This window comes from Anomaloglossus baeobatrachus, chromosome 1 (genome assembly GCF_048569485.1).
Source record: "Anomaloglossus baeobatrachus isolate aAnoBae1 chromosome 1, aAnoBae1.hap1, whole genome shotgun sequence".
NCBI lineage: Eukaryota > Metazoa > Chordata > Amphibia > Anura > Aromobatidae > Anomaloglossus > Anomaloglossus baeobatrachus.
The window spans coordinates 258,879,700-258,906,549 of NC_134353.1; the positions used below are offsets into that span (position 1 = coordinate 258,879,700).

General features: G+C 40.6%; 1 protein-coding gene across 1 annotated transcript in view; it reads right to left on the minus strand.

Annotated features, from left to right (window-relative positions):
* LOC142311129 (uncharacterized) overlaps positions 1 to 26,850 on the minus strand; it is a 237,355-nt gene that overhangs the window by 205,351 nt on the left and 5,154 nt on the right. Inside the window, exons 2-3 of the mRNA XM_075349272.1 lie at positions 14,226 to 14,252; positions 14,018 to 14,044 (exon numbers count right to left, since the gene is read on the minus strand). The gene's annotated coding sequence lies outside the window, so the exon portion shown is untranslated. The remainder of the gene's footprint in view (positions 1 to 14,017; positions 14,045 to 14,225; positions 14,253 to 26,850) is intronic.

Below are 26,850 nucleotides of genomic sequence, written 5' to 3' on the forward strand. Positions count from 1 at the left end.
GGAGGTCTCTGTAACGTCACAAAACCGGTGACGTTACAGCGATGTCGTTTGCGATGTTGCAGTGTGTAAAGCCACCTTTACATTCGGAAACAGTTAAAAGCTTTATCACATGTCCAGCTGTCATATGTTCGTAAAAAAAAAAAGATCCATTACAAGCGAATCAAAAACTAATACATAATTTGGTTTCTCTTCTCCATCCCAATATGTTCCATTTATAATGGATCTTTTTTTACTACAGGGGTTTCTGAACGCCTCTTGTGTTCTGGGCATGTGCAGGGATTAAAAAAAAAAATCCGTTCTAGGATGACCACAGATGATTATCCAATATGATCCATTTCCCATAGAATTCAATTTTTAAAAAACAGGTCTACTTGCTATCTATTTTTGGATGGTTCACATTATTGCATTAGTGCATTTTTTTGTCCAGTTTTAGATGGCATTCAGCCATTATTAATTTGTACCTTCTTTTAATTTGTGCCTTTTTATATATTTGTCATTGTGAATGAGATTTTGGGTTTCCAGATGTTTTAGACTCATTCATCATTTGAGACTTTTTAAGCAGTTCCTAATATTTTTACATAAATGTACTCCAGTCTCCCCCCCTCCCTCCAGAAGTGATTTTCTGATAATCTGATTGTTTTGCACCCATTTTGTGACTTTTAGCAATACATGCAACTTTTTGTGCTGAAAAGTTGCAAAAATGTTAAAGACAAAAGTAAAGAGCATTGAGTTTGAACAAAATACATAAGTCTTGAGCCCCAACTTGAAGAATTTTGAGCAAAAAAGTAATTGAATATCACAAGACAAAAAGAAAAAGGGCTTAAAAACAAATTTTGAAATCAAGCCTTGTTTTTTTGATCTAGCTAACAAATTGCATCTGGATTGCAAAGAGTAGGCATTTTAGGACATTTCTATTTCCATCCAAATGAATGGGTCCTGTACTTGCTTATTTTATTGCCTTTTTTTCATCTCAAAAAAGATTTAAAACTGGAAATAACTACATATAATGTATATATGTATATAGCCTAAGATGTGAAAGATTTTGGATATGCTTAGTTTCCTAGGTACTTTTTTCTGCTTTGTGAATGTTTGGCTACAAGAACTGCCACCTGCTGCTTCCTTTGCACTTCCTTAGGTTACCGCCAGCTGCTGCTATTACACGTTGCCTCACACCGGCTTCTGCTCAGACAGAGCCCATTCTCTACTATCTGGTTCTAAATCACAGCAATTCTCCTTCTGCACATTTTATTCTTTTGTTTTAAATGTAGTCTGGCATAAAGCGACATATCTCACCAGTAAGTAATACAACTCTCAGGTTAAGAAATTCCCGTAGTCTGAGCTCTTAGTCATTAAACTTGAGCAATCATGGTACACTTTTTCCTCATTTTCTAGCAAGGAGCTGTTTTTGTAATCATTGTTTCCTTTCAGCTCTAAAAGTATGCAATGCACAAGGTGAGAGGTCAATCTGAAGAAAGTTGGCAAGTCAACTCCGTTCATGAATGAGATGTATGGAGCCCGTGACCAACATCAGTCTGTCAAGACGTGAAAACACTTCTACTCTGGAAGACACTGGGTAATTCTATTAGTTACTGCAGATTCAATGTGAATTACACGCTGTTTACTGTTAATTACAGAATGTGACCCTTGTTCTTACAATGGTTATACATGAGATCAGGACGTGTCAGTTTAAGGCAAGCTGCAGACTACTTGAGATTTATTGTAACCCTTATGAGCCAGGAACCATACAAGATGTGTAATTATAATTACATTATGACATTTAATTATTGAAAGTACAGCCGAGTGTAACATGGAGTGGAACAAAGACCCTTTGATGTGTAATTCACCAATTCTATGGTTCGTTGTTTAACAGGTGATTAATGACAGCATTATAATTTGTGGTGGAGTAAATCAGAAGAGAAAGGCATGAGTTATATACTATGGAAGTACCAGATCGGTGACACAGAAAATTGTATTCTGAAACATTGTTCCAAATATCAAAGCTGTGAAAATATCACAACTCATATTCATTCAACAGGTGGAGAAGATCTAAGAGATCAGATGAGGAAACATAGACATAATATGGAAAACGAATGGTGTCTGATAACATGGACGGGACATAGTTTGCTTGTCTACATTAAAGTGATGCCGATTAATGAATAGTGAAGCACACTACTTTTTCATAGATTCTAGAGTAAAGAGATGATAAATCGATAAAGCAATAACATGTCAATGAAAATAGTGGTTGGACACAGAGCATGAAGAATCATTCATTAAGTGCTGAGGGCCCGATTGATCATTCTATTTAAGTCCTTTTTGTTTTTTGTCTTGTGGTTTTCGCTTTTTTACTGGGGAATTTGCACCGTGTTTTTCACAGGTACTATTGTCTGTAACCCATTTTGGGAATGTTTTCGTCAAACTGGTGTACAACAAAACGAGAATTTAAAAAAGCTGGAAATCAATTGATCAATTTGTCGCAAATCAAAAAGTCACTAATTGAGAGGCACTAATGTAAAAAAACTGGGGGATATGCAATGAGGAATTGGGGCTAATATGTATGGTCACTGGGTACAGCCTGTGATAGTAATCAAGCAATGGGAATCATCGATTAAATCTGAACAGTTTTTCTGGTTACTTCATTCTTACCAACAACCACGACAATACACACAGGCATAACTTAAAGGGAACCTGTCACCAGATTTGGCGACTATAAGCTGCAGCCACCACCAGTGGGCTCTTATATTCAGCATTCTAAAATACTGTATATAAGAGCCCAGATCACTCTGTAGAACATTAAAATACTTTTATAATACTCACCTAGGGGGGCGGTCCGGTCCAATGGGTCTCACTGCTCTTCGGTCCAGCGCCTCCTCTCTGTGGTGGTCGCCATCCACCTTTTACCCAGCCCACTGTGGATGACTTGTCCTACGGCATCAATACATACCAGCATTGTGGTCTTGCACAGGCGCACTTTGATCTGGGCAGATCAAACTACTGTAATGCGCAGGTGTGAGGAAAGGTTAAAGACTAGGTTAAAGACCACACGTGCATGCACACTAAAATACTAAGCACGGCAGATCAAAGTGCGCCTGTGCAGGACATCAATGCTGGCCAGTGTGAATGATGTAGGGTGTATCATGCACACGCGCCTCAGAAGAAGGAGGATGGAGATCTCCACAGAGAGGAGGCACCAGACTGGAGAGCAGTGACACCCATTGGACCAGACTGCCCCTTAGGTGAGTATTATAAAAGTGTTTTTTCTGTTCTACAGCACAGTCTTGGCTCTTATATACAGCATTCTGGAATGCTGTATATAAGAGCTCACTGGTGGTAGTCAAGGCTTATAGTCGCCAAATCTGGTGACAGGTTCCCTTTAAAGATCTTGGCCAGTATCATAACAGGTTTTTTTCATACATCTTGCTATTATGCGCCTCTTAAACATCCATTATGTTATTTTAGCAATTTAACCTTTTATCATGCTCTAGCAGCAAATCTTCATTGCTGGATACAGCTCTGATGGGGATAACCCACAACCTCCTCTCTCCTGACTTCCTGTGTTCTATTACTACAAGTTCCATCATGCATTGCAGGTGTCTTTAAGCCAGCACCTATCACACTCACTCAAAACTCCACCCAAACTCCTCCCTCCCCTCCTTTCTGTATCTTTGACCTTGTGGTGTACTATGTGATTGGGTCTACATTAAACCCCTACTCATCTCGTGAATAAAAGTTTAGCCCAAATCAAAAAGTAAGCAAGACAGAGATCATTTTGCCAATGAGCGGTGATTTTTAAATTTCAATGTATGACATTACTGATTAACCTAACAACCTTCCAAGAGTGAAAAGTCATTATAAAGTAAGTGTCTGAAATGTCTAGTGTACAGTGGGGCTTTAGGAGTTAGGTGTGTATTTGACAACAAGTGTGTAGCTATTCCCAATGATGATCAGCTGAATTGTGTACAGCTCTGGAGAATAATACACCTTTAATTCTGATCAGTAGATTATATTACATGGGCATGGCATTGCAGCACAGAGACCTGTTGGATCCCAGAGCTGTAAATTGCCGTGGTGCAGGGTAACAGCAGGCACTAAGGCAGCTGCTGGGTGATCACACGTGCCTGTTCTTTAAGGAAATAATATATACTGCTCCTCGTGCCCATAATCCAACCCACCTCTCAGCATCGGATTCAGTGCATAAAGGTGGGCGGGATTCTGAACGTGTGGAGCAGTGAATATTAATTTTCTTAAACAGAGTGCACATATGTTCTCTCCAGTGCTAGCTCCTGCCGCGTGTGACTCCACGCCGCCGAAATTTGCAGAGCAGGGATCCGATGGGTCTCTGTGCTGTAATGTATTTCAGCTGGATGTTCGCTTTTGGATGCACATCTAGCTGAAGCAGACGCTGGGGTCAACAGACCCTTGTTTAACATGCACCAGTCATAGAGTGTGATGGGGGTGGTGAAACACAGACCATAGCACAGTCAATCAGGGTGAGTGGCCACATTATAGGGTGATGTCAAATTAACTTCTAGAGTCCGGAGGTTGACGTGACATCACCGGATACCAGCAGCTGTGGTAGACAAGGGGCACATGATCGGCACTTAGCTTCAGTGATAGCTTAATTTATTGATCACAGTAGATGGGAAAAAAATATAAAGTACTAGCCAACCTCTTTAAAGTACACTGATACCTTTGGGGACATTTTTATTTTATGAAAATGTGCATATTTTGGGATAGAAAAGCATTTTTGTGATAGTTTTATTAAAAATTCTATTTTAGAATCTTTGCGGAATGCGTTAACTTTAGTGAAATAGTTTAGAAAACACAAACAGTAATCCCTAACATAGTAATGTCACAATCATCTAGGTGCAGACTTCAACACAAAATAAACTCACCAACCTGGTGGTGTTGTGCTATAAATAGGTTTGTCCTATTTGTGAAGATACGGCCCTGTAAAATGTCTATTAGGGGTTAATAGTCTTCATTTAGCCAAACAAGAGTCCCTTTTCTGTGTTAACTAGTGTTTGTTGAGTCATTGTTTTCCCCAGGACTATCGAAGCCTCCTATTGTCGGAGAATGTGGATTGCTAAATTAATGTAACTTCCCCCAGTCTGTCTACCCCTATCACATTTAACGATTTTCCAGCGATTCCGACAATGATACAACCTGATAAGAATTGCTGGTAAGTTGCTACGTGGTCGCTGGTGAGATGTCAAACAGTCAGATCTTCCCAACGATGCAGCAACGATACAGCGACCGTAGTGACCTGTATAATGATCTCGGTGGTCGTTGGGACCCTGAGCTCTGAGTCATCAACGAGGTCATTGGTAAGGCGTCAAACACACCGATGCATCCTGCCCAGCAGGACCTCGACAATCAAAAAATTGTCCAGGCCATTCCAACACGACCAGCGATCTCACAGCAGGGGCCTGGTCGCTGCTATGTTTCAAACGTGGCAAGATTGCTGGAGAGGTCATTGTTGCGTCACAGAATCTGTGACTCAGCAGCGATCTCGCTAGCAATCTCGCTATGTGCGAAGGTACCTTAACTCAGATGAGAATTACCTATGAGAATTGAAATGCCACCCAATTAGAGGACAGCCTTATTCACCAATCAGGTGAGAATCCGTGGAATGAGTGCCCAGGAGATATAAATAGGGACTGTTGGAGTCACCAGTTTGTTCTTTTGCTACATGGCTTCAGTCTAGGGGTTTCAATCCCGGTTGGAAGTCCATTACCTAGCCCAGGCACTTTGGCGTCAGCTAGGGAATCTGAAACTGGATTACATTATGCAGGAGCACCGTCAAGGATCCTAGGATTCAGCTGAAAAAATCCAGGTTGGGTACAATTTGGTTAACTGGATAGGGACTTTGCTGTGCTTGTGAAGCTTCCTATGCTTGTCACTATCCTATGCTCGGTGGGTGCCTGCCAAAAGCAGGGTGCTGCTGGTTTGGGGTATATGGCCCTGGAAGCCCTCAAGGCACGAATAGCCTAATTCCTGATGAGCCAGCAGAAGGCTGAGACTCGGTGCCTGTTACTTTGTGCGATTTGTATGTTTTTGTGCTATATGCCTTTGACTGTTGGGGATCCAATAAAGTCTAATTATTGTGGTTCTCACACCCTGTGTTGTCTGAATAATGTTCTGCCCATGAGTATGGAGTTCGGGCGTTTAGTTTGGATGAGCCTTTCAAAAGGTGGCCAGGCCAGCGGACGAGAACACCCACTGACCCCTGTGTCTCCACACTATTGTAGGCTTATTTTTTTCCTAATCGAATGTCAAAATGTGCTCCATACATTGAACGGAGTGTCCTACTAAAAAATTCTGGTGGTCAAACTAGTTAATAGTGAATCTGTCATTTAACTTGTCTGATAGCATGGTCTGTAACCTTATCCCTCTTCTCTTGAACCATCTTCTAAGCTTCTTTATGACTAAATCAACATTCAACTTTAATTTGGTCTTAAATCCACTTAATCATTTTTTAGACAAGTTCAATGACAGATTCACTGATTACTCATTCTGCAGTCTGCTAAACAAAAAGGCTGTAGAAGCCAAATGGTCCAACATTTATATTAAAACACTAATGAAACTATGTTTTATCAGTGTCTGTGCACCCGCTGTACCTCCACCACTGGTCTCGGTAATTTGTTATATGACATGAAAAGAATATTAAACTTCTTAGCCTGGTTTACAAAGACAATTCATGATCTCCAATGACTCTTGCAGGACAAACCACAATAGAACTCTGTTCATCAAAGTATAAAATAACAGGAAGCTTCTCATCTAATAGAAGGTGGCTCCTGAAGAATTAACTGTTCTAGCAGAGGCAGATATCTGCTGAAACACTCAGCTCACTGAGGTTAAGATAATACGGCAAACTCCTGGACACTATTTTTTGGTAAATGACTTCCTTCTGTACAAAACCTTCTTAAGATGCTATCTGTTTCTATGCAGCCCCAGCTGTTAGGTAACTTACTCTGAAAACACCATGAGGACCAAATTTATGTATGAAAATGGTTATGAGGGTGTCCTGAGTGGTCTATTACTGCAGCAACAAGACACCAAGACTAATTAAATACCAGCTGTTGGCTGAGGAGTCTACGACAGGAAAATTATTAATACATCATTTATTTCATGCAGAGTCAAATTAATGTCTTGTCTTTATCGAAAAGATTGCAAATCAAGGGAAAAGTTAGTTTGGACATTTTTGTTTTTATAAAAAGATTGAGATCGCTTAAAGACTGAGTCAAACTTTTATTTTTTGAGCCTCTTTTTATTTAACTATTCCAAGGAATAGAATAACTGAAGAAAAAGATTGTCGCTGAAAGAAAAAATAGAGATCTTGCTCCTCCCTAATATTCATATTTTTATACAGGGCCTTGACAAAGTATTCACATCCCTGTCAACACTTCCATGTGTGTGTATATATATATATATATATATATAAATATATATATTTTGGCATATATATATATATATATATATATATATATATATATATATATATATATACACACACACATGTATATATATATATATACACACACACATTATATATATATATATATGTATATATATATATATATATATAAATATATATATATATATATATATATATATATATATATACATATATATATATATATATATATATATATATATATATATATATATATACATATATATATATATATATATATATATATATATATATATATATATATATATATATATATATATATATATATATATATATATATATATATTGGGCTTTTATTTGAAATATCAACAAAACAAAGCAAGTATTTGTAAAATGTAAGGGAAATTCTATATGAAATTGTGAGGTGCATTTGTATTCAGCCCCCTTGTATTCAGTTCATTCTTTGTAGGTCCATCTTTCGCTGCAATTGCATCTGCAAGTCTTTTGGGATATGTCTCTACCAGCTTTGCCATCTAGAGGCTGAAATTTTTGGCCATTGTTCTTTGCAAAATAGCTATAGTTCCGTAAGATTGGATCGAGAGTGTCTGTGAAGAACAATTTTCATGTCTTGCCACAGATTCTCAATTGGATTTAACTCTTGACTTTGACTGGGCCATTCACACACATGAATATGCTTTGATCTAAATCATTTCATTGTAGCTCTGGCAGTGTGTTTAGGGTCATTGGCCAGATGGAAAGAGAACCTACGCATGAGTCTCAAGTCTTTTACAGCCTCTAACAGGTTTTCCTCTAGGATTGCCCTGTGTTTAGCTCCATCCATCTTCCCATCAACTCTTACCAGCTTCCTTTTCCCTGCTGAGGAAAAGTATCATCACACCATGATACTGCCACCACCATGTTTGATGGTGGGGATGGTGTTTTCAGGGTGATGTGCAGTTTTAGTTTTCTGCCACATATAGGATGTTGCCCCAAAAGTCTTCTTCTGACCAGAGTATCTTCTTCCCCATGGCTCTTTTCAAACTGCAAACCAGACTTCTCATGACTTGCTTTCAAAAATGGATTTCTTCTTGACACTCTTCTTGACACTTTCGCTGCTTCTCTAGTTAGTGCTCTCCTTGCTTGAGATGTCAGTTTAGATGGTCGGCCATGTCTTCAGATGTTTGCAGTTGTGCCATACTCTTTCCATTTTTTGGATGATTGGTTGAACAGTGTTCTGTGAGATTTTCAGAGCTTGAGCTATTTTTTTTATAACCTAACCTTGCTTTAATTTTTAGCAAACTTTTATCCCTGACCTGTCTATTGTGTTCCTTGGTTTTGATGATGCTGTTTAATCCTTAATGTTTTCAAAGAAATGTCTGAGGCCTTCACAAGAACAGCTGTAGTTATACTGAGAAACAAATTACAGAAAGGTGGACTCAATTTAAAAATTAGGTGACTTCTGGAGGCAAGGGGGGGTCTCAGACTATAGGGGGTTGAATACAAATTCAAGGTACAATATTCAGATTTATTTTTTTGAAAGAATTAGAAAATTATGTACCATTTCCTTTATACTTCACAAATACTTGCTACTTAGTGGTGGTACATCACATAAAATTCCAATAAAATACATTTCATCTTGTAGGTATAACTTAAAAAATGTGGAAAAGTTCATGAGGTATAAATACCGTATTTTTCGGACTATAAGACACATTTTTTCCCCCCAAATGTTGGGGGAAAGTGGGGGGTGCATCTTACAGTCTGAATGTAGGGCTGTGGGGAATGAGGGTGCTGAGGTGGTGCGGGTCATCGGCGGCACGAGCAGGCTGTAGCAACGCCTGCTGTGACCACGTGGGCCCGCTCATTTCATATGCATGCATCTTCCCGTCCATGATGGGCGGGGGGTGCACGCACAGTAAACAGCTGGCCCGCGTGATCACCCCTGGCAACTACAACCTGGAGTGATCATGTGCGGCTATATTCACTGCCCCCCGAGCTTCATCATCATGTGCTCACCATTCCTTGCAGCATTGCAATGTCTTCCTGTCTGCCAGCCCGCTGATCTGTGTAGAGAGCGGTGAGCACAGAGATGATATCATCACCGTGCATACCGCTCTCCACACACATCAGCGGGCAGGGAGACAGGAGGTCATCGCGATGCTGCAGGGAATGGTGACCGGCTCCACACAGGTCAGCGGCGCTGACACTGACAGGAAGACAAGTGATGCTGCTGGAGTGAGGAAAGGTGAGTATAAACGTTTAGTTTTTTCTGTGCCATAGGATACAGGCCATATGCCAGGATGGGGGTATATAGCAGGATGGGGGTATATGAGCAGGATGGGGGTATATGGCAGGATGGGGCTATATAGCAGGATGGGGCTATATAGCAGGATGGGAGTAAATAGCAGGATAGGGGTATATAGCAGGATGGGGGTATATAGCAGGATGGGGGTATATAGCAGGATGAGGGTATATAGCAGGATAGGGGTAATTATGAGGATGGGGGTATATAACAGGATGGGGGGGCTATACCAGGATGGGGGTATTTATCAGGATGGGGGCTATATTAGGATGAGGGACATATATGCAAGGATGGGGATCATATAAAAGGCAGGATGATTATTACCAGTATGGGGTACCTTAGTAGAGAATTTGTCACCATTAATACCCATAACAGTGTCAGCAGCAGATCCTCGCCCCATAACAGTGTGTCATTACCACATTTTTTGCTTAAAATTTTATTTTCCTATGTTCTTCCTCTAAAACTAGGTTGCGTGTTATGGTCCAGTGCATCTTATAATCCGAAAAATACGGTACTTTTTCAAAGCACTGTGTAATTATGGAGTTAAAGTTTGCCTTGAAGTAAGCAGAAAGAAATTAGAGATTTTTTTTTATCAATCAAAGAATGTAATTTACTTTTTTCCAGCATGTTACATTAATACCGTATTATAAAGGATGACTGTAAAGTGTATGGAGAAATATTGTATGTACATGATTATTTTCTTTTTCGACAGATATGCTGCTAGTTATGACTACTATTTTGACCCAGTATGTATTTTGACATAGTTTTACATCATGCTGTAACTCATGTATTTACCTCTATTGCATATAATTCTAGCATTCAGCATTTCTGTTTTTCAATTATTGTCGATATCGTGGCTATGGAATTTAATGAGCGGGGATTTTTATATTTAATGCAGAAGAAAATTGCCTGTGACAGTGTAAAATGTCAGGCAGTGCATTGTAAAACAAGAGAGAGGTTTTAACTCTTATTTATTTGTCCTTGTAACTGGAACGCCAATAGATGTACAATGGAAACGGGAGCTATAAAAGGGTTTATTCTGGGAGTATATGCACATCTAGTACGTGTGGTGTACAAACATTGATTACAATACACACTGTGAAATCTGGATTTTAATATCACTGCTGAGAGATTGTGTCTAATGAGCGGATTATTCGCAGTTGTCATCTCAGCATGAATAACAAAATCCCTATTACACCGCATGACATCACATATATTATTTATACCATAGGGGTGCGCTCGCCATGGAAATAAAACACACCGTTCCGAGGGCACGGATCTATTCTATTTCTTTTCATTGTAATTAAGGTGCTCAGCTTCTAAAATATAGCATCACCGTTTATGGAACGTGTCATATTTAATTGCTCTCCATTACATTTGTCTAGGAGATAGGGTGATAGATCAGGAACGTTCTGCTGAAACGCAAATACTTAGAAATAATTACAAAGCCACAAGCATTTAATTACAGTCCTGTCTATATATAACTCTATTGTATCTTGTCTACATCAAGGGTTGCTTATACGCCAGCTATGAACATCTATAAGAAAATAACCCATAGCTGTGTGATGACTGTAGGATTTATGCTCCATGCAGGACACATTCAATTATTTCACTTGGTTATTAAATGTCCACTTCTGCGACCACCCATGGTATAAATATAAAGTTTTATAACAGCAATGTATATACTGCCACAATACTATTCCATAGTTAGTATACAAACAGGACACAGAGTTAGAGGTGGAATGCCCCCCTTTGTAAGCACGCTCTGCACTACTCTATACAATGTACTTTTAGACCTGGAGGCTGATAGAAAATTGCTAAAGGGGACATGACAGTAACCCTATCTCTGAGGAAGTGTAGAGTAGAGGTTCTGTGGGATAAAACAGTGTAAGGCTACATTCACATGTCTAGGAGTCATCCATTAGAAAGGATCCAGAATCATAGAATATTGGAGTTGGAATGGACCTCCTGGGTCATCTAGTCTAACCCCCTGCTCAAAGCAGGATTCACTATATCATCCCAGACAGATGTCCGTCCAACCTCTTTTTAAAGACTTCCAGTGAAGGAGAACTCACAACCTCTCGTGGCAGCCTGTTCCACTCATTCATCACCCTCACTGTCAAAAAGTTTTTTCTACTATCTAATCTGTGTCTCCTCCCCATCAGTTTCATCCCATTACTTCTAGTCTTTCCTTGTGAAAATGAGAATAAAACTGATCCCTCTACAGTGTGACAGCCTTTAAAGATATTTGTAGACAGCTATTAGGTCTCCTCTCAGTCTTGTCTTTTGCAAGCTGAATCCTGTAACCATTCCTCATAGGACATGGTTTGCAGACCAGTCACCATTCTGGTCACTCTTCTCTGAACTTGCTCCAGTTTGTTGATGTCTTTTTTAAAATGTTTGTTCCCAGAACTGGACACAATATTCCAGATGAGGTCTGACCAAAGAGGATTAAAGGGGGATAATGTCTTCCCGTGATCTAGACTGTATGCTTCTGTTAATATATCCTAGAATGGTGTTTGCCTTTTTTGCTGCTGCATCACACTGTTGACTCATGTTCAGTCTGTGATCTATTATTCAGCAGCAACCGATTGGCAAACAGAACGTTTTTGTACTTTTTAAAAAAAAAACTGATTTAATCTGGATCTGCCTTTTTAACATTGGACTATAAGGAAAAATGGATCTGTCATCTGTTTTTATTTAATTCGTAAAGGATCTGTTATGTTCTTACTGGATCATTTTCAATTGGAGGATAAAAGATGGCTATACAAATACATCCATTTTCCATAGATTTCATTGCTAAAAAACAGATCCAGCTGAAATCAGTTTTTTAAAAATGGACAAAAAAGTTCTGTCTGAACAACATTTTGCCTACGGATTGCTGATCTGTTCTAACGAATGATTACTGGACATGTGAACTTAGGCATGTTTAATAATGTTTAGGCTTTTACAGCAGCAACTGCTGAACCGTTGTCCTGACAGTCAGCTTTTATTAACATGCAAATAAATGCAGGTTGGTGTATCTGTGTTCTTGCACTCCATGGCTCCTCTTGGCTTCTCCCTTCTGACAATGGCCCTACTTTTTACCTGCAGAGGTTTTCAGAGGTGATATTTTGCAGCAGAGCCTATATCTTTGCTGTCAGTCAAGAATTGGGGTCAGTGTCAGCAGGGAGAAGTGAAGAGGAGCCAAGGACTGCAAGTGCACTGCTGTGCCCACGAATGCACTTGCGGATCTAATTTGCATATCAGTAATTGCCAAATTTTGGGGCAGTGATGAAGCAGATGATGTTGAATGAGGCAGCTTACATAACTTTTTACAGTAACCTATCCAGGGTGACATTTGCTTGAACAGGGGTAGTGTTACAGGCAGGTTGCTTTTAGGGGATAAAAATTAAATATTCCTATGGATAAATTTTATCTTTTTAATTATGATACCTATACACACTACTGGCCAACAGCTATCTTGCTTGACCCCTGCATACACATAAACACTCGGTTTGGCTGAGCATGCATGTGTGCTGTATGATGGAAGGTTTTTTTTCCAGAGAACTAAAGGATTGGCTGTCAAAATTCAACATATCTGATCTTTCCTTCCATCAACATGATCTGTCGGGGCAGAGTTGGGCTGACCCTATATCCATTCAATGATCGGCTTGTCCACATGACTGATCAGTTTCTGTGTTATCTCAGACACCATATGTGGCAACTGAGGTAACGAGCCAATTATAGCATATGGTTTTTCAATACCTAAGAATCATTGCATATTTAGGTTGGCTTTATAATTATATGCTCTTTTTATTTTAATCTTCTATGGGGCAATGGAGCTAACAGTACAGGTCTAACGTTTTCTATGCCACCATTGCCTTCTGTGGAACTTCAAATCCTAAGATCTACAAAGTGTATGTTAATGCACCATCAGTTGTCTTGATTTACTGATATAGATATATGTGTGTGTGTGTGTGTGTGGGGTGTGTGTGTGTGTGTGTGTGTGTGTTTGTGTGTGTGTTTATTTACACTATTTATATAGCTACATTTCCTCAGTCATAGTCTGTGATAATCCAGTGGACCTATCATCATTCCAGTTTTCCTAACCTTCTGCTGGGTGATTGGTGCTACAGCATTAGTTTATAATGTGCACAACAGATGTACAACACACTGATTTTGCTGAGGTAGTGACTGGAGCATGCAGCGAAGATGCAGTTATTAGACATAGATACACAGTGGGGCTACTGTGTTAGTTCTAGCTTTAGCTAGGCTTTTAACTAATGTGTTTAGAAGTGCAACATTTTTTTGAAAGTGCTTACCCGAGGGCCCTGATCACCTTGATCTCCCTGCAAAGGGGAAAGATGAGATGATAGTTTTAACAAGGACTCTGTGCTCCCCTGTGACTCTCTCACAAATGCTGGATGTATGTCACAGATCTTACTATGCAATGTTATGCTCCAGTTGAACATCAGCATGGATTTGCCATTCCACTTATAAAATATACATATCTCATTATTTACTACTGACCTTGTCACCCTTTGGACCAGAAGGACCCTGAAAAAACAAAACAAACTTATTGTATTTTTTTAAAGTATTTGCGTTTATTAAATACCTTTAGAAACACTCATTATCAATATACCCATATATTAATTACAGAAAATGGCTGCTCCAATATATTCCAATCATCGGATAAATATTCATGGTATGCATCAATGCCACCCTACATTTTTATGGCTCTTTTGATCATTTGTTTTCCCAAGTGGGGTATTGTTACATACCTAAGTTATAAACTCATATCAATCCAACAAAGCCTCTACTCCAAGTAATCTCTATGTAATCAGAATTTTATTGACTGCTACTAATATATTTAGATATAGCAGAATGAGTTGCTCATTTTTATTGTGCAGATAAGTATGGGATAGAGAGAGAGAGAGGGAGAGAGAGATGTAGACTGCTCAAAAAATAGAGGGAACGCTTAAACAACAAAATGGTATTTTAATGTTCCCTTTATCTTTTTGAGCAGTATATAAATATATATATATATATATATATATATATATATATATATATATATATATATATATACTGTGTGTGTATATATATATATATATATATATATATATATATATATATATATATAGTGTCACAATGCAGCCAGGGAAAGAGACAGACACAGACAGGGAAATAGGCAGACACAGACAGGGTATGAGACAGACACAAAGAGACAGACAGAGACAAAGAGACAGACTGACAGGGAAAGAGACATAAAGAGAAAGCGAGGGAAAGAGAGAGACAGGTTAAGAGACAGACACAGACCGGTAAAGAGACAGACAAAGAGACAGACACAGGGAAAGAGACAGAGGGAAAGAGGGGAAGAGACAGACAGGGAAAGAGAGGGAAAGAGAGACAGGGATAGAGAGAGAAAGAGAGGGAAAGAGACAGACAGGGATAGAGACAGACAGGGAAAGTGACAGAGATAGATAGACAGACAAGGAAAGAGATAGATAAACAGAAAGGGAAAGAGATTGAGACAGACGGAGAAAGAGACAGAGACAGTGAGAGATGCAGATAGGGACAGAGACAGGCAGACAGGGAAGGAGGAGAGAGCCAGAGAGATAGACAAAGATAGATGGGGAAAGACACAGACCTTGATAGAGACAGACGGGGAAAGAGACAGAGAAATAGAGACAGACAAGGAAAGAGACAGACAGAGACAGGCAGGCAGGGAAAGAGACAGACAGGAAAAGACACAGACAAAGAGACTGGGAGACAAACGGGGAAAGAGACAGACCTGGGAAAGGGACAGACCTAGAAAGAGACAGATGGGGAAAGAAACAGAGAGATAGAGACAGACAAAGAAAGAGACAGACAGAGACAGGCAGACGGGGAAAGAGACAGACGGGAAAAGAGACAGACCTGGAAAGAGAAAGACCTGGAAAGAGACAGACGGACAACATTACTTTGCCAATTTAGTTAAATCTGTGTTTAATATCTGTGGTGTTGAAATATATGTTGTGAAATGCTTCTATTAGCTTAGTTTTTGCCTTTTAATAATTAAATTTCTTTTTGTTCTGTGGTTTTTTGTGTGCAGAATACATTTTTGTTAATACATTCTATCTTCTTAACAGCAGTTATTAACTCGTGCGAAGCCGGGCAGTGCAGCTAGTATGTGTATATATATATATATATATATATATATATATACAGTATATATATATATATATATATATACACGTATATGTATATTTATATACAGTATATATATATATATTGGGCTGCACGGTGGCTCAGTGGTTAGCACTGCAGTCTTGCAGCACTGGGGTCCTTGGTTCAAATCTCACCAAGGACACCATCTGCAAAGAGTTTGTATGTTCTCCCCGTATTTGAATAGATTTCCTCCCACACTCCAAAGACGTACTAATGAGGAATTAAGATTGTGAGCCCCAATAGGGACCGTGATGATCACATCTGTAAAGCGCTATGGAATTAATAGCGCTATATAAGTGAGTAAAATAAAGAAATATATTTTCTTTAAGGTGCATTGGATTGAGAAAAAGCTTCACACAACCTATAAACGTTTACTGAACACTAGCTCCTCAATGCTCAGATAGACATGACTCCAACTATTTTGTGTCCACCTTAATTAAAGGGGCATTGCCATCTCCAAGATCTTATCCCAATGTACAGTAAGTATAATATTATTATCAAATACCTCCTGTTAGAAATGTAGTATAGTTCTCCTGATTAGCTATGTCACTTACCTCATGTGCAGGGTATTACAGTAGGTTAGATATCCATGGTTACAACCACTAGCCACTAACTGTCACTATATGAGTGGTCGTAACCATGGAGCTACTTTAATGCCGTGCACATGATTTGATATCTTTGCCTTTGTTGATTGGATGAGTTGTAACTGACATCTGGTGAGAAATTCATATCAATAGCAAATATACTTAGAAAATTGGTGGTGTGTCCAATACTTATTTTACCCGTTGTACTTACAAATAGTTAATTTTGAACTTAGACAGGGATAAATATAATAATGATGTTAATATGGATTCCCCATCTGATTTGAGGACCCAGTCATCTAATATAAAAAGGAGAAAGAACACTGGAAGCAGTTGTTAACATTAATGCCTTTCAGAGAGAACAATCTTCAGCAACATGGAAAGCAAGGTGATTTTAAATGTTATCAGAATGCCGAATATTCCAAAATACTCTGACATTTTTTCTAAATCCTCATAAAGAGTCAAACACAATAAAAAGAATTTCAAATAAAAATCATGTACATTTCCATAAAAGAGATTGTCACAGCCGCTGTAAACTGACGTTCCCCAAGAACATAAATGCTTTTCTCATTCAGGGTTTATTTTTACTGTTGCACAAATGTGCTATTAAAATAGAAAATAAATAATCTCAGTTTCCCAATGTTTTAGAACAAAAGGATGGAGTCTATGTAAGGTTTTAGTTGAAGGTCATCATTCATAGGCAAAATCTAAAAAATGTAAGCATTCTTTATTTTTTGTTTGGGCAAAAAAAGTATAATACTTCCTATGGTCAAGGATGCTCTGTGGTAGAAAACAAAAAATTCACTGATGTTTTAGATGTGCTTGATGGGAGACAAGTCCAGAGACGCTGCAGCCATTGTAGCAGGTTTAGGCCTCACAGGCTACTCACAGAGGCTTGAGGAACATGCGTTCTGGTCTTGCCGTATTTAAAAAATGGCCCATGGAATATTTTCACACTCCCTCATGATGGCGTCTTTATGGCATTTTCCAGATGATCTCTGGACCAATCTCTGGCTATGATTGCATCTAAATCAAAAATGGGACACAGCTAAAGAGGATAGACTTCTTTTTCAGCCTCCATTGCCAATCTTGCCTACATCATGATAGCCTATGAGAGCAGTGGTGTGAGGTCAACGAACAACTCTAGCTGAATATCTAGATCATAGCCCAATATTGTGCATATGCCTTCTGATAACTTGTGTACATGATGTTTGGTGCCTTAGGCTTCATATGTGATGTCCAATTTCACTTGCAGTGCATGATGGATCACTATGCACCAAGCTTGAACTCTAAAGAGACCACACAGGTAAACGCATGAAGAGACCTTCAAAGGGGAACATCACACTGGTCCTATTCCCAGGAATATGACGTGGGGTGTCATAATGTAGAGTAGCCAGATCCCTCTGGTCTTCATTCCAAGTACACTAACAACTCGACATTACATTGATTTGGTCATGGAACTAATGGTATGGTCATTTCTCTAGTGTTGCAGGAGCCATTTTTCAACATGCAAACAGCAGGCCACATAATGCTCATGCTACTATGGACACCCTGCATGTCCTAAACATGCTACCATGGCCTAATGCAACTTTGAACTTGTCTCCTATCAATCACATCTGGGACATAATTGATTGGCAATCAAAAATGGAGGTGCTAGTGTGATGCCCTGACAAAATCAGGATGTCAGAGATGACTTCACCCCTCTTCCAGGTTCAGGATTCCCTCCTCCTTGGCCTTCAGACACAACCCCACAGAGGTACATACACCAGCCACAAAAGCCTAGTCATGCCCCAGGACAATAGGGACACACCAGTGGGTGGGGCCAGGCAGATGGTGACACCCACCTAGGGGTTCTGAGGTGTCAATGTGAGAGAACAATAGTCGAACAGAGGAGTTGAGAGGAGACAGTGAAAGTGAGAGGAGCGAGGTGGTAGCCGGGGGTTGTAGCTCCTGGACTACTGGACTACTTGAGCTAACTAGGTGGCAGACGGCAGAGCAGGGCCACAGGCGATGAAGAACCTGTCGCGGGAGACCTGAAGTTGGCCGGGGCAGGGTTGTAGCTCGCCGGTGCCGACAGTGGGAATCCGGTCCGGAGGCCGTGCATAGTCTTGTCCCACTAACAGCCCAGATAGAGCGAGACGGAAGCCCAACGAGGGGGATAGGGCATCTGCAAGTGCCTGCTAAAATCTCAAGGGTCAGATCTCGCGGGCCACAGCTCCTACGGAAAAGTCACCGGGAGTGGACTTCCCGGTTTCATGCGGACTAGTCAACACACAAGACACCAACCTAGAGTGCAGGAGACCCTATTTTGTCCACCGGTGTGCGGGACCTGAGCACACCCCTCCGGAGGCTACCGGTTACTGTTAGTTGGTTTACTATCTGGACTCTGTGTGATTTTATTCAAAACAGTGAGTACACCGGTATCATCCGGCCCATCCCCGCAGACTGTGCCCGATCACTCTATCTCACCGACACCTGGGCCCTGGTACAACACCTCCCCTACCCATTGAGGGCATACAAACCTGCTGCCCCGCTCCATCAGCTCCAGGCACCCCATACCAAGGCAGCGGTGGTGTCACCAACAATCACTGCAAACCACAGGTGGCGTCACTGACAAAACCTCTCCTATATAACAAATCCCCTTTTTCACTTGCGGGCGACGGACGGGTGCTCAGGCCCGGGTCTGGCTTACCCTCGAGCCACTGCCACTACCCCGCATCAGAGCATCTCGAGCAGCCCACCCTGCCGTGGTCTGTCCCCTGCCCGCAACACTAGCAATGTAATTTGATTATTTGTATGGCCAAGTGCATTCAGCATGGTAGAACAGTCCTTGAACACCATTAATAACCTCATGGTTGTCATTCTAATTCAGACCTGGGCAAGGGGCGGCCCGCGGGCCACATCCGGCCCACCTACTCTCTGTGACCGGCCCGCCTGTCTTTCAGGGACAAATCCTGCAGGTCCGCACAGTAAGTGCAGGCAGCGGAACGCAGGAGTCTCTGCTCTGTTCCCTGCCGGCACTTTGTCAGTGACACACGCGTGCGCTCTGATGTTATCAGTACTGCGCTGCGTGTGTCATTTCAAAAGTTCCCACCCGGCAGAAGGAGCAGCACAGTGGGGGCCTTCACGGAGAGAAGCAGCGGCGGGGGCCCCTCGCAGAACAGCATCAGCACAGCCAGGGCCCGTATAAGAGGAGCAGCTCAGCGGGGGGCCTGTACGGAGGGTGCCTGAGGACGGGGACGATAACAAGGGAGAGGTAAGTAATGACTAATAAGCTGAGGAGGGGACAATGGGGGAGGGCGGGACTGGTGACTAATACTGGGGGTGTAGTGGTGTAGTTTTACAGGTGTAGTATATGGTGTTGTATATATAGTGGTGTAGTACATGGGGTCAGGGGCGTAACGACCGCGGTCGCAGAGGTCGCCACTGCGATTGGGCCAGCAGGGTTATAGGGGCCCGGGAGCCGCTCTGCAGAGCCGGCTGCCGGCCCCCTATTAATAAGTGCCGCAGTGTAGTGGCCGACAATGCGACCGTCAGGGGGCCGGCCTGTGAGTCAGGGGAGCCCAGTGTCAGCAGAGGGGCCCCTGACCTGGAGAGGCCACCAGCCGTATCTGAGCTGCAGACCTCTGCACAGCAGACGGAATAAGCCATCCTGCAGGACCTGCGATGATGTCACGCCCATGTGACTGTGTGGGAGGAGACACAGGAGGCCGGCAGAAAGCAAAGATACTGAATCCTAAAAGAGATTTGGACACATGATGACTGGTAAAAAGAAAAGAGGGGACATGAGAGGGGGAAGGGGGCTACAGAGTGAGTGCCATATGAGGGCTGCAGACTGACAGCAGGATGTGAACGGGTGCAGAGTGTTTGAGAGGGGTAAGTTGGGGTACAGGCAGGGTGAGATATGTGGGCATGGTGTGTGACATATCGGGGTGTAGTGTGTGATCTGGGGGGTGCAGGCTGTATGGGGAGCAGGGTTTGTGAGATATGGGAGTGCAGGTTGTATGGGGAGCAGGGTATGTGAGATATGGGGGTGTAGTGTGTGTGATATGGGGGTGCAGGCTGTATGGAGAGCAGGGTATGTGACATTTGGGGGTGTAGTGTGTGTGATATGGGGGAGCAGGGTGTGTGATATATGGGGGAGTAGTATATTACAAGTGTACTATATGGAGGTGTAGTATATTACAGGTGTGCTATATGGAGGTATACTATATCACAGGTGTGCTATATGGAGGTGTAGTATATTACAGGTGTACTATATGGCGGTGTATATAGTGGTGTAGTATTTGGGGTATAGTGATGTAGTATATTACAGGTGTGCTATATGGAGGTGTTGTATATAGTGGTGTAGTATATGGGGGTATAGTGATGTAGTATATTACAGGTGTACTATATGGAGGTGTAGTATATTACAGGTGTACTATATGGTGGTGTAGTATATTACAGGTGTGCTATATGGAGGTGTAGTATATTACAGGTGTACTATATGGAGGTGTATATAGTGGTGTAGTATATGGGGGTATAGTGATGTAGTATATTACAGGTGTACTATATGGAGGTGTAGTATATTACAGGTTTACTATATGGAGGTGTAGTATATTACAGGTGTGCTATATGGAGGTGTAGTATATTACAGGTGTACTATATGGGGGTGTAGTATATTACAGGTGTACTATATGGTGGTGTAGTATATTACAGGTGTGCTATATGGAGGTGCAGTATATTACAGGTGTACTATATGGAGGTCTATATAGTGGTGTAGTATATGGGGGTATAGTGATGTAGTATATTACAGGTGTACTATATGGAGGTGTAGTATATTACAGGTGTACTATATGGTGGTGTAGTATATTACAGGTGTGCTATATGGAGGTGTAGTATATTACAGGTGTACTATATGGAGGTGTATATAGTGGTGTAGTATATGGGGGTATAGTGATGTAGTATATTACAGGTGTACTATATGGAGGTGTAGTATATTACAGGTTTACTATATGGAGGTGTAGTATATTACAGGTGTGCTATATGGAGGTGTAGTATATTACAGGTGTACTATATGGGGGTGTAGTATATTACAGGTGTACTATATGGTGGTGTAGTATATTACAGGTGTGCTATATGGAGGTGTAGTATATTACAGGTGTACTATATGGAGGTGTAGTATATTACAGGTGTACTATATGGTGGTGTAGTATATTACAGGTGTGCTATATGGAGGTGTAGTATATTACAGGTGTACTATATGGAGGTGTAGTATATTACAGGTTTACTATATGGAGGTGTAGTATATTACAGGTGTGCTATATGGAGGTGTAGTATATTACAGGTGTACTATATGGAGGTGTAGTATATTACAGGTGTACTATATGGGGGTGTACTATATTACAGGTGTAGTATATGGGGTGTAGTAAATTACAGGTGTAGTATATAGAGATGTAGTGTTGTAGCATATTACAGGTGTACTATATGGAGGTGTAGTATATTACAGGTGTACTATATGGAGGTGTAGTATATTACAGGTGTACTATATGGAGATGTAGTATATTACAGGTGTACTATATGGAGGTGTAGTATATTACAGGTGTACTATATGGAGATGTAGTATATTACAGGTGTACTATATGGGGGTGTACTATATTACAGGTGTAGTATATGGGGTGTAGTAAATTACAGGTGTAGTATATAGGGATGTAGTGATGTAGCATATTACAGGTGTCCTATATGGAGGTGTAGTATATTACAGGTGTGCTATATGGAGATGTAGTATATTACAGGTGTACTATATGGGGGTGTACTATATTACAGGTGTAGTATATGGGGTGTAGTAAATTACAGGTGTAGTATATAGGGATGTAGTGATGTAGCATATTACAGGTGTCCTATATGGAGGTGTAGTATATTACAGGTGTGCTATATGGAGATGTAGTATATTACAGGTGTACTATATGGGGGTGTACTATATTACAGGTGTAGTATATGGGGTGTAGTAAATTACAGGTGTAGTATATAGGGATGTAGTGATGTAGCATATTACAGGTGTCCTATATGGAGGTGTAGTATATTACAGGTGTGCTATATGGAGGTGTAGTATATTACAGGTGTACTATATGGAGGTGTAGTATATTACAGGTGTGCTATATGGAGTTGTAGTATATTACAGGTGTCCTATATGGAGGTGTAGTATATTACAGGTGTACTATATGGAGGTGTAGTATATTACAGGTGTGCTATATGGAGGTGTAGTATATTACAGGTGTGCTATATGGAGGTGTAGTATATTACAGGTGTACTATATGGAGGTGTAGTATATTACAGGTGTGCTATATGGAGGTGTAGTATATTACAGGTGTCCTATATGGAGGTGTAGTATATTACAGGTGTGCTATATGGAGGTGTAGTATATTACAGGTGTGCTATATGGAGGTGTAGTATATTACAGGTGTGCTATATGGAGGTGTAGTATATTACAGGTGTCCTATATGGAGGTGTAGTATATTACAGGTGTGCTATATGGAGGTGTAGTATATTACAGGTGTCCTATATGGAGGTGTAGTATATTACAGGTGTGCTATATGGAGGTGTAGTATATTACAGGTGTACTATATGGAGGTGTAGTATATTACAGGTGTGCTATATGGAGGTGTAGTATATTACAGGTGTCCTATATGGAGGTGTAGTATATTACAGGTGTGCTATATGGAGGTGTAGTATATTACAGGTGTGCTATATGGAGGTGTAGTATATTACAGGTGTGCTATATGGAGGTGTAGAATATTACAGGTGTCCTATATGGAGGTGTAGTATATTACAGGTGTGCTATATGGAGGTGTAGTATATTACAGGTGTACTATATGGAGGTGTAGTATATTACAGGTGTGCTATATGGAGGTGTAGTATATTACAGGTGTGCTATATGGAGGTGTAGTATATTACAGGTGTGCTATATGGAGGTGTAGTATATTACAGGTGTGCTATATGGAGGTGTAGTATATTACAGGTGTACTATATGGGGGTGTACTATATTACAGGTGTAGTTTATTACAGGTGTAGTATATAGGGGTGTAGTGGTGTAGTTTATTACAGGTGTAGTATATGGAGGGGGTGTAGTAATGTAATATATTGGGTAGAACTGAGGTAATTATATTAGTCCGGCCCTCTAAACCAATCCCAATTTCTCATGCGGCCCCATGGGAAAATTAATTGCCCACCCCTGTTCTAATTTGTGGAAGTGCTTGTATGTCTGTGCATCACACATCAAAGCAAAATAAATTGAGATGTTTTGAAAATGTTATTATTTTTTTAAATTAATTAAAAAAGAAAATGATACATGGTTTTCTAAATATTTTAAAAATATAAATATGAAATTTGTGATGTGCATTTGTATTCAGCCACCTGAGTAAGACTACATTTTACTGCAATTACTGCTGCAATTAATTTGGAGCTTGTCTTCACCAGCTTTATACATGTAGAAGCTGACATATTTACTTATTCCTCTTTGCAAACTAGCTCTAGCTCAGCGAGGTTCCATGGAGAGCATTCAATGGAATTTAGGTCTGGACTTTGACTTGGCCATTCAAGCAATTCCATTGTAGCTCTGGCAGTATGTTTAGGGTCATTGTCCTACTGGAAGGTGAAGCTAAAGGTGGTGTCACACACAGCGACGATGACAACGACATCGCTGCTAAGTCGCCATTTTGTGTGACGTAGCAACAACCTCAACAGCGACGTCGCTGTGTGTGACACATAACAACGATCAGACCCCTGCTGCAAGATCGCTGCTCGCTCTTGAATATTCCAGGTCATTTTTTGATTGCTGCTATCCCGCTGCGCCACATACATCCTTGTGTTTGACACCGCAGCAGCGACGGTCGCGACGATGCTGAAGGCAGTGACTTAGGACTGAAGGCAGGACAAGGGTGTGTTTTTGCGGTGTATTTTACAACGCCCCCATGACTGCGATTGGTGGTCATAACAGTGTTCCAATTGGGTAACTTGCCGAAGGCGTTACAGTGATTTCATTCTTTAAGTTCCATTCTTTGTTCCACGTAGTAGAGTCTCTGTCTGGTGTCGCTAGTGTGTTGTTCTTTGTGTCTTCCTTTGTTTGGCATGGTCACCCAATTAGGCGCCGCTGTAGTGATCACCAATCGGAACAGAGGGGCGTGAAAAGGGCAACGCAAGGGCGCTGTAGCGATCACCAATCGGAACAGATGGGCGTGAAAAGAGGCAACGCAAAACATGTCTAGGGGTAAACACCACGCCTCTTTCAAGGTCTGAGTCGTCGCACAGCAACATGTGTGACATGTCCCAACGACCGTCGAGGTCGCTATGATCCCTGCGCTGTCGCTGCTTAAAATTACATGTTTGACAGCTAACTAGCGATCATGTAAGGTCGCTGTTACGTCACAGGAAATGGTGACGTAACAGCGACATCGATGTTGTTATGTGTGAACCCAGCTTAAGCCCAAGTCTCAAGTCTGTTGCAACCTAAAACAGCTTCTCTGTTCCTGCAGTAAAAAATTATCAGAAAAGCATAATACTGCCACCACTATGTTTGATGGTGGGGATGGTGTTTTCAGGGTGATGTGCAGTGTTAGTTTTCCACCACATATAGCATTTTGCCCAAAAAGTTCTATTTTGGTTTCATCTGACCTGAGCACCCTTTTCTACAGCTAGCTTTGCCCCTACATGACTTTTTGCCAATAGCAAATGGAACTTTTTAATGCTTGCTTTTAAAAATGGCTTTCTTCTTTCCACTCCTTCTCAAAGGACGGAGTTCAGCAATATATGATTAATAATTGTCCTGTGCACAGATTCTCCCACCTGAGCTGTGGATCTCTGCATCTCCCCAAGAATGACCATGGGCCTCTTGGCTGCTTCTCTATTAGTGCTGTCTTTGCTTGGGATGTCAGATTAGGTGTACAGCCATGTCTTGGTAAGTTTACAGTAGTGCTATGCTCCTTCCATTTTTTGGGTGATCGATTGAACAGCGTGAGATTTTTTTTTTATAACCTAACCCTGCTTTACTTTTCTCTACAGCTCTATCCCTGACCTGCCTGGTAAACTCATTGGTTTTCCTGATGCTGTTTGATCAATAATGTCCTCAAAGAAACCTGTGAGGCCTTCACAGAACAGCTGTAGTTAAGCTGAGAATAAATTACACACAGGTAGACTCAACTAACTAATTAGGTGACTTCTGGAGGCAATTGGTCACTCTGGATTTTATTTAGGCCTATCCAACTATAGGGTGCTGACTATAAATGCATGTCACAATTTTCTGCTACTATTACTATTAAATCTATTAAATTACTCTCTAAAACGTGCAACTTTGTGTTGGTATATCAGATAAAATGCCAGTAAAATAAATTTAAGTTTGTGGATGTAACATGAAAAAATGTGGGAAAGTTCATGGGGTATGAATACTTTTTCAAGGCAATGTACATATTTATGTACACTATATTAACTATTATATATGTGTGGGGGATGGAAAAAAGAAAGAAACACTTATTTTTGCTTTAGATTTGCTAAGGGCAATGTTTTGAAGCAGCTGAGTGAATTATGACCAAGCACGAACTCTGGAAAAACAAGTACAAAGATTGAAGAGCGAGAGGCTTATTTTTAATTTCTCTTCCACTCAGCAGGTGTTTTGGTGGTACAAGTACAGATTATGTCTTGTCTAATAAATTCATTGAAAAGTACTTTGTGTTTCCGTTCTTTAGAAATTTCAAGATCGGTTTTGCTGTGATTGAGTGCGGTTGAACAACCATGGTGACTAATAAAGGTAGTTTTCTATATACTTTTTATTTAGTTCTCTATTGTTTGCTACAATGTGTAGGTAACATTTTTCTGCCGAGTCTAGGGTGTCTACATGTTAATTTGGTAGGAGGTATTTTTTGTATAGCGTTAGTAGGCAATATTGCCAACTCAGCACAATTAGACACTAATGTGCACTGACGCTGCAAAACAACACGGAGTCCCAACTGGTTCACATGATTGTACAACATGAACCTGTTTTAAGCAACATGGCGAGCGGTAATGTAGACAAATATAAATTCATATATACCGGTATGTATGTGAATATATATATATATATATATATATATATATATATATATATATATACAGTGCCTACAAGTAGTATTCAACCCCCTGCAGATTTAGCTGGTTTACACATTCGGAATTAACTTGGCATTGTGACATTTGGACTGTAGATCAGCCTGGATGTGTGAAATGCACTGCAGCAAAAAAGAATGTTATTTCTTTTTTTTTTTTAAATTGTGAAAAGTTTATTCAGAGGGTCATTTATTATTCAACCCCTCAAACCACAAGAATTCTGTTTGGTTCCCCTAAAGTATTAAGAAGTATTT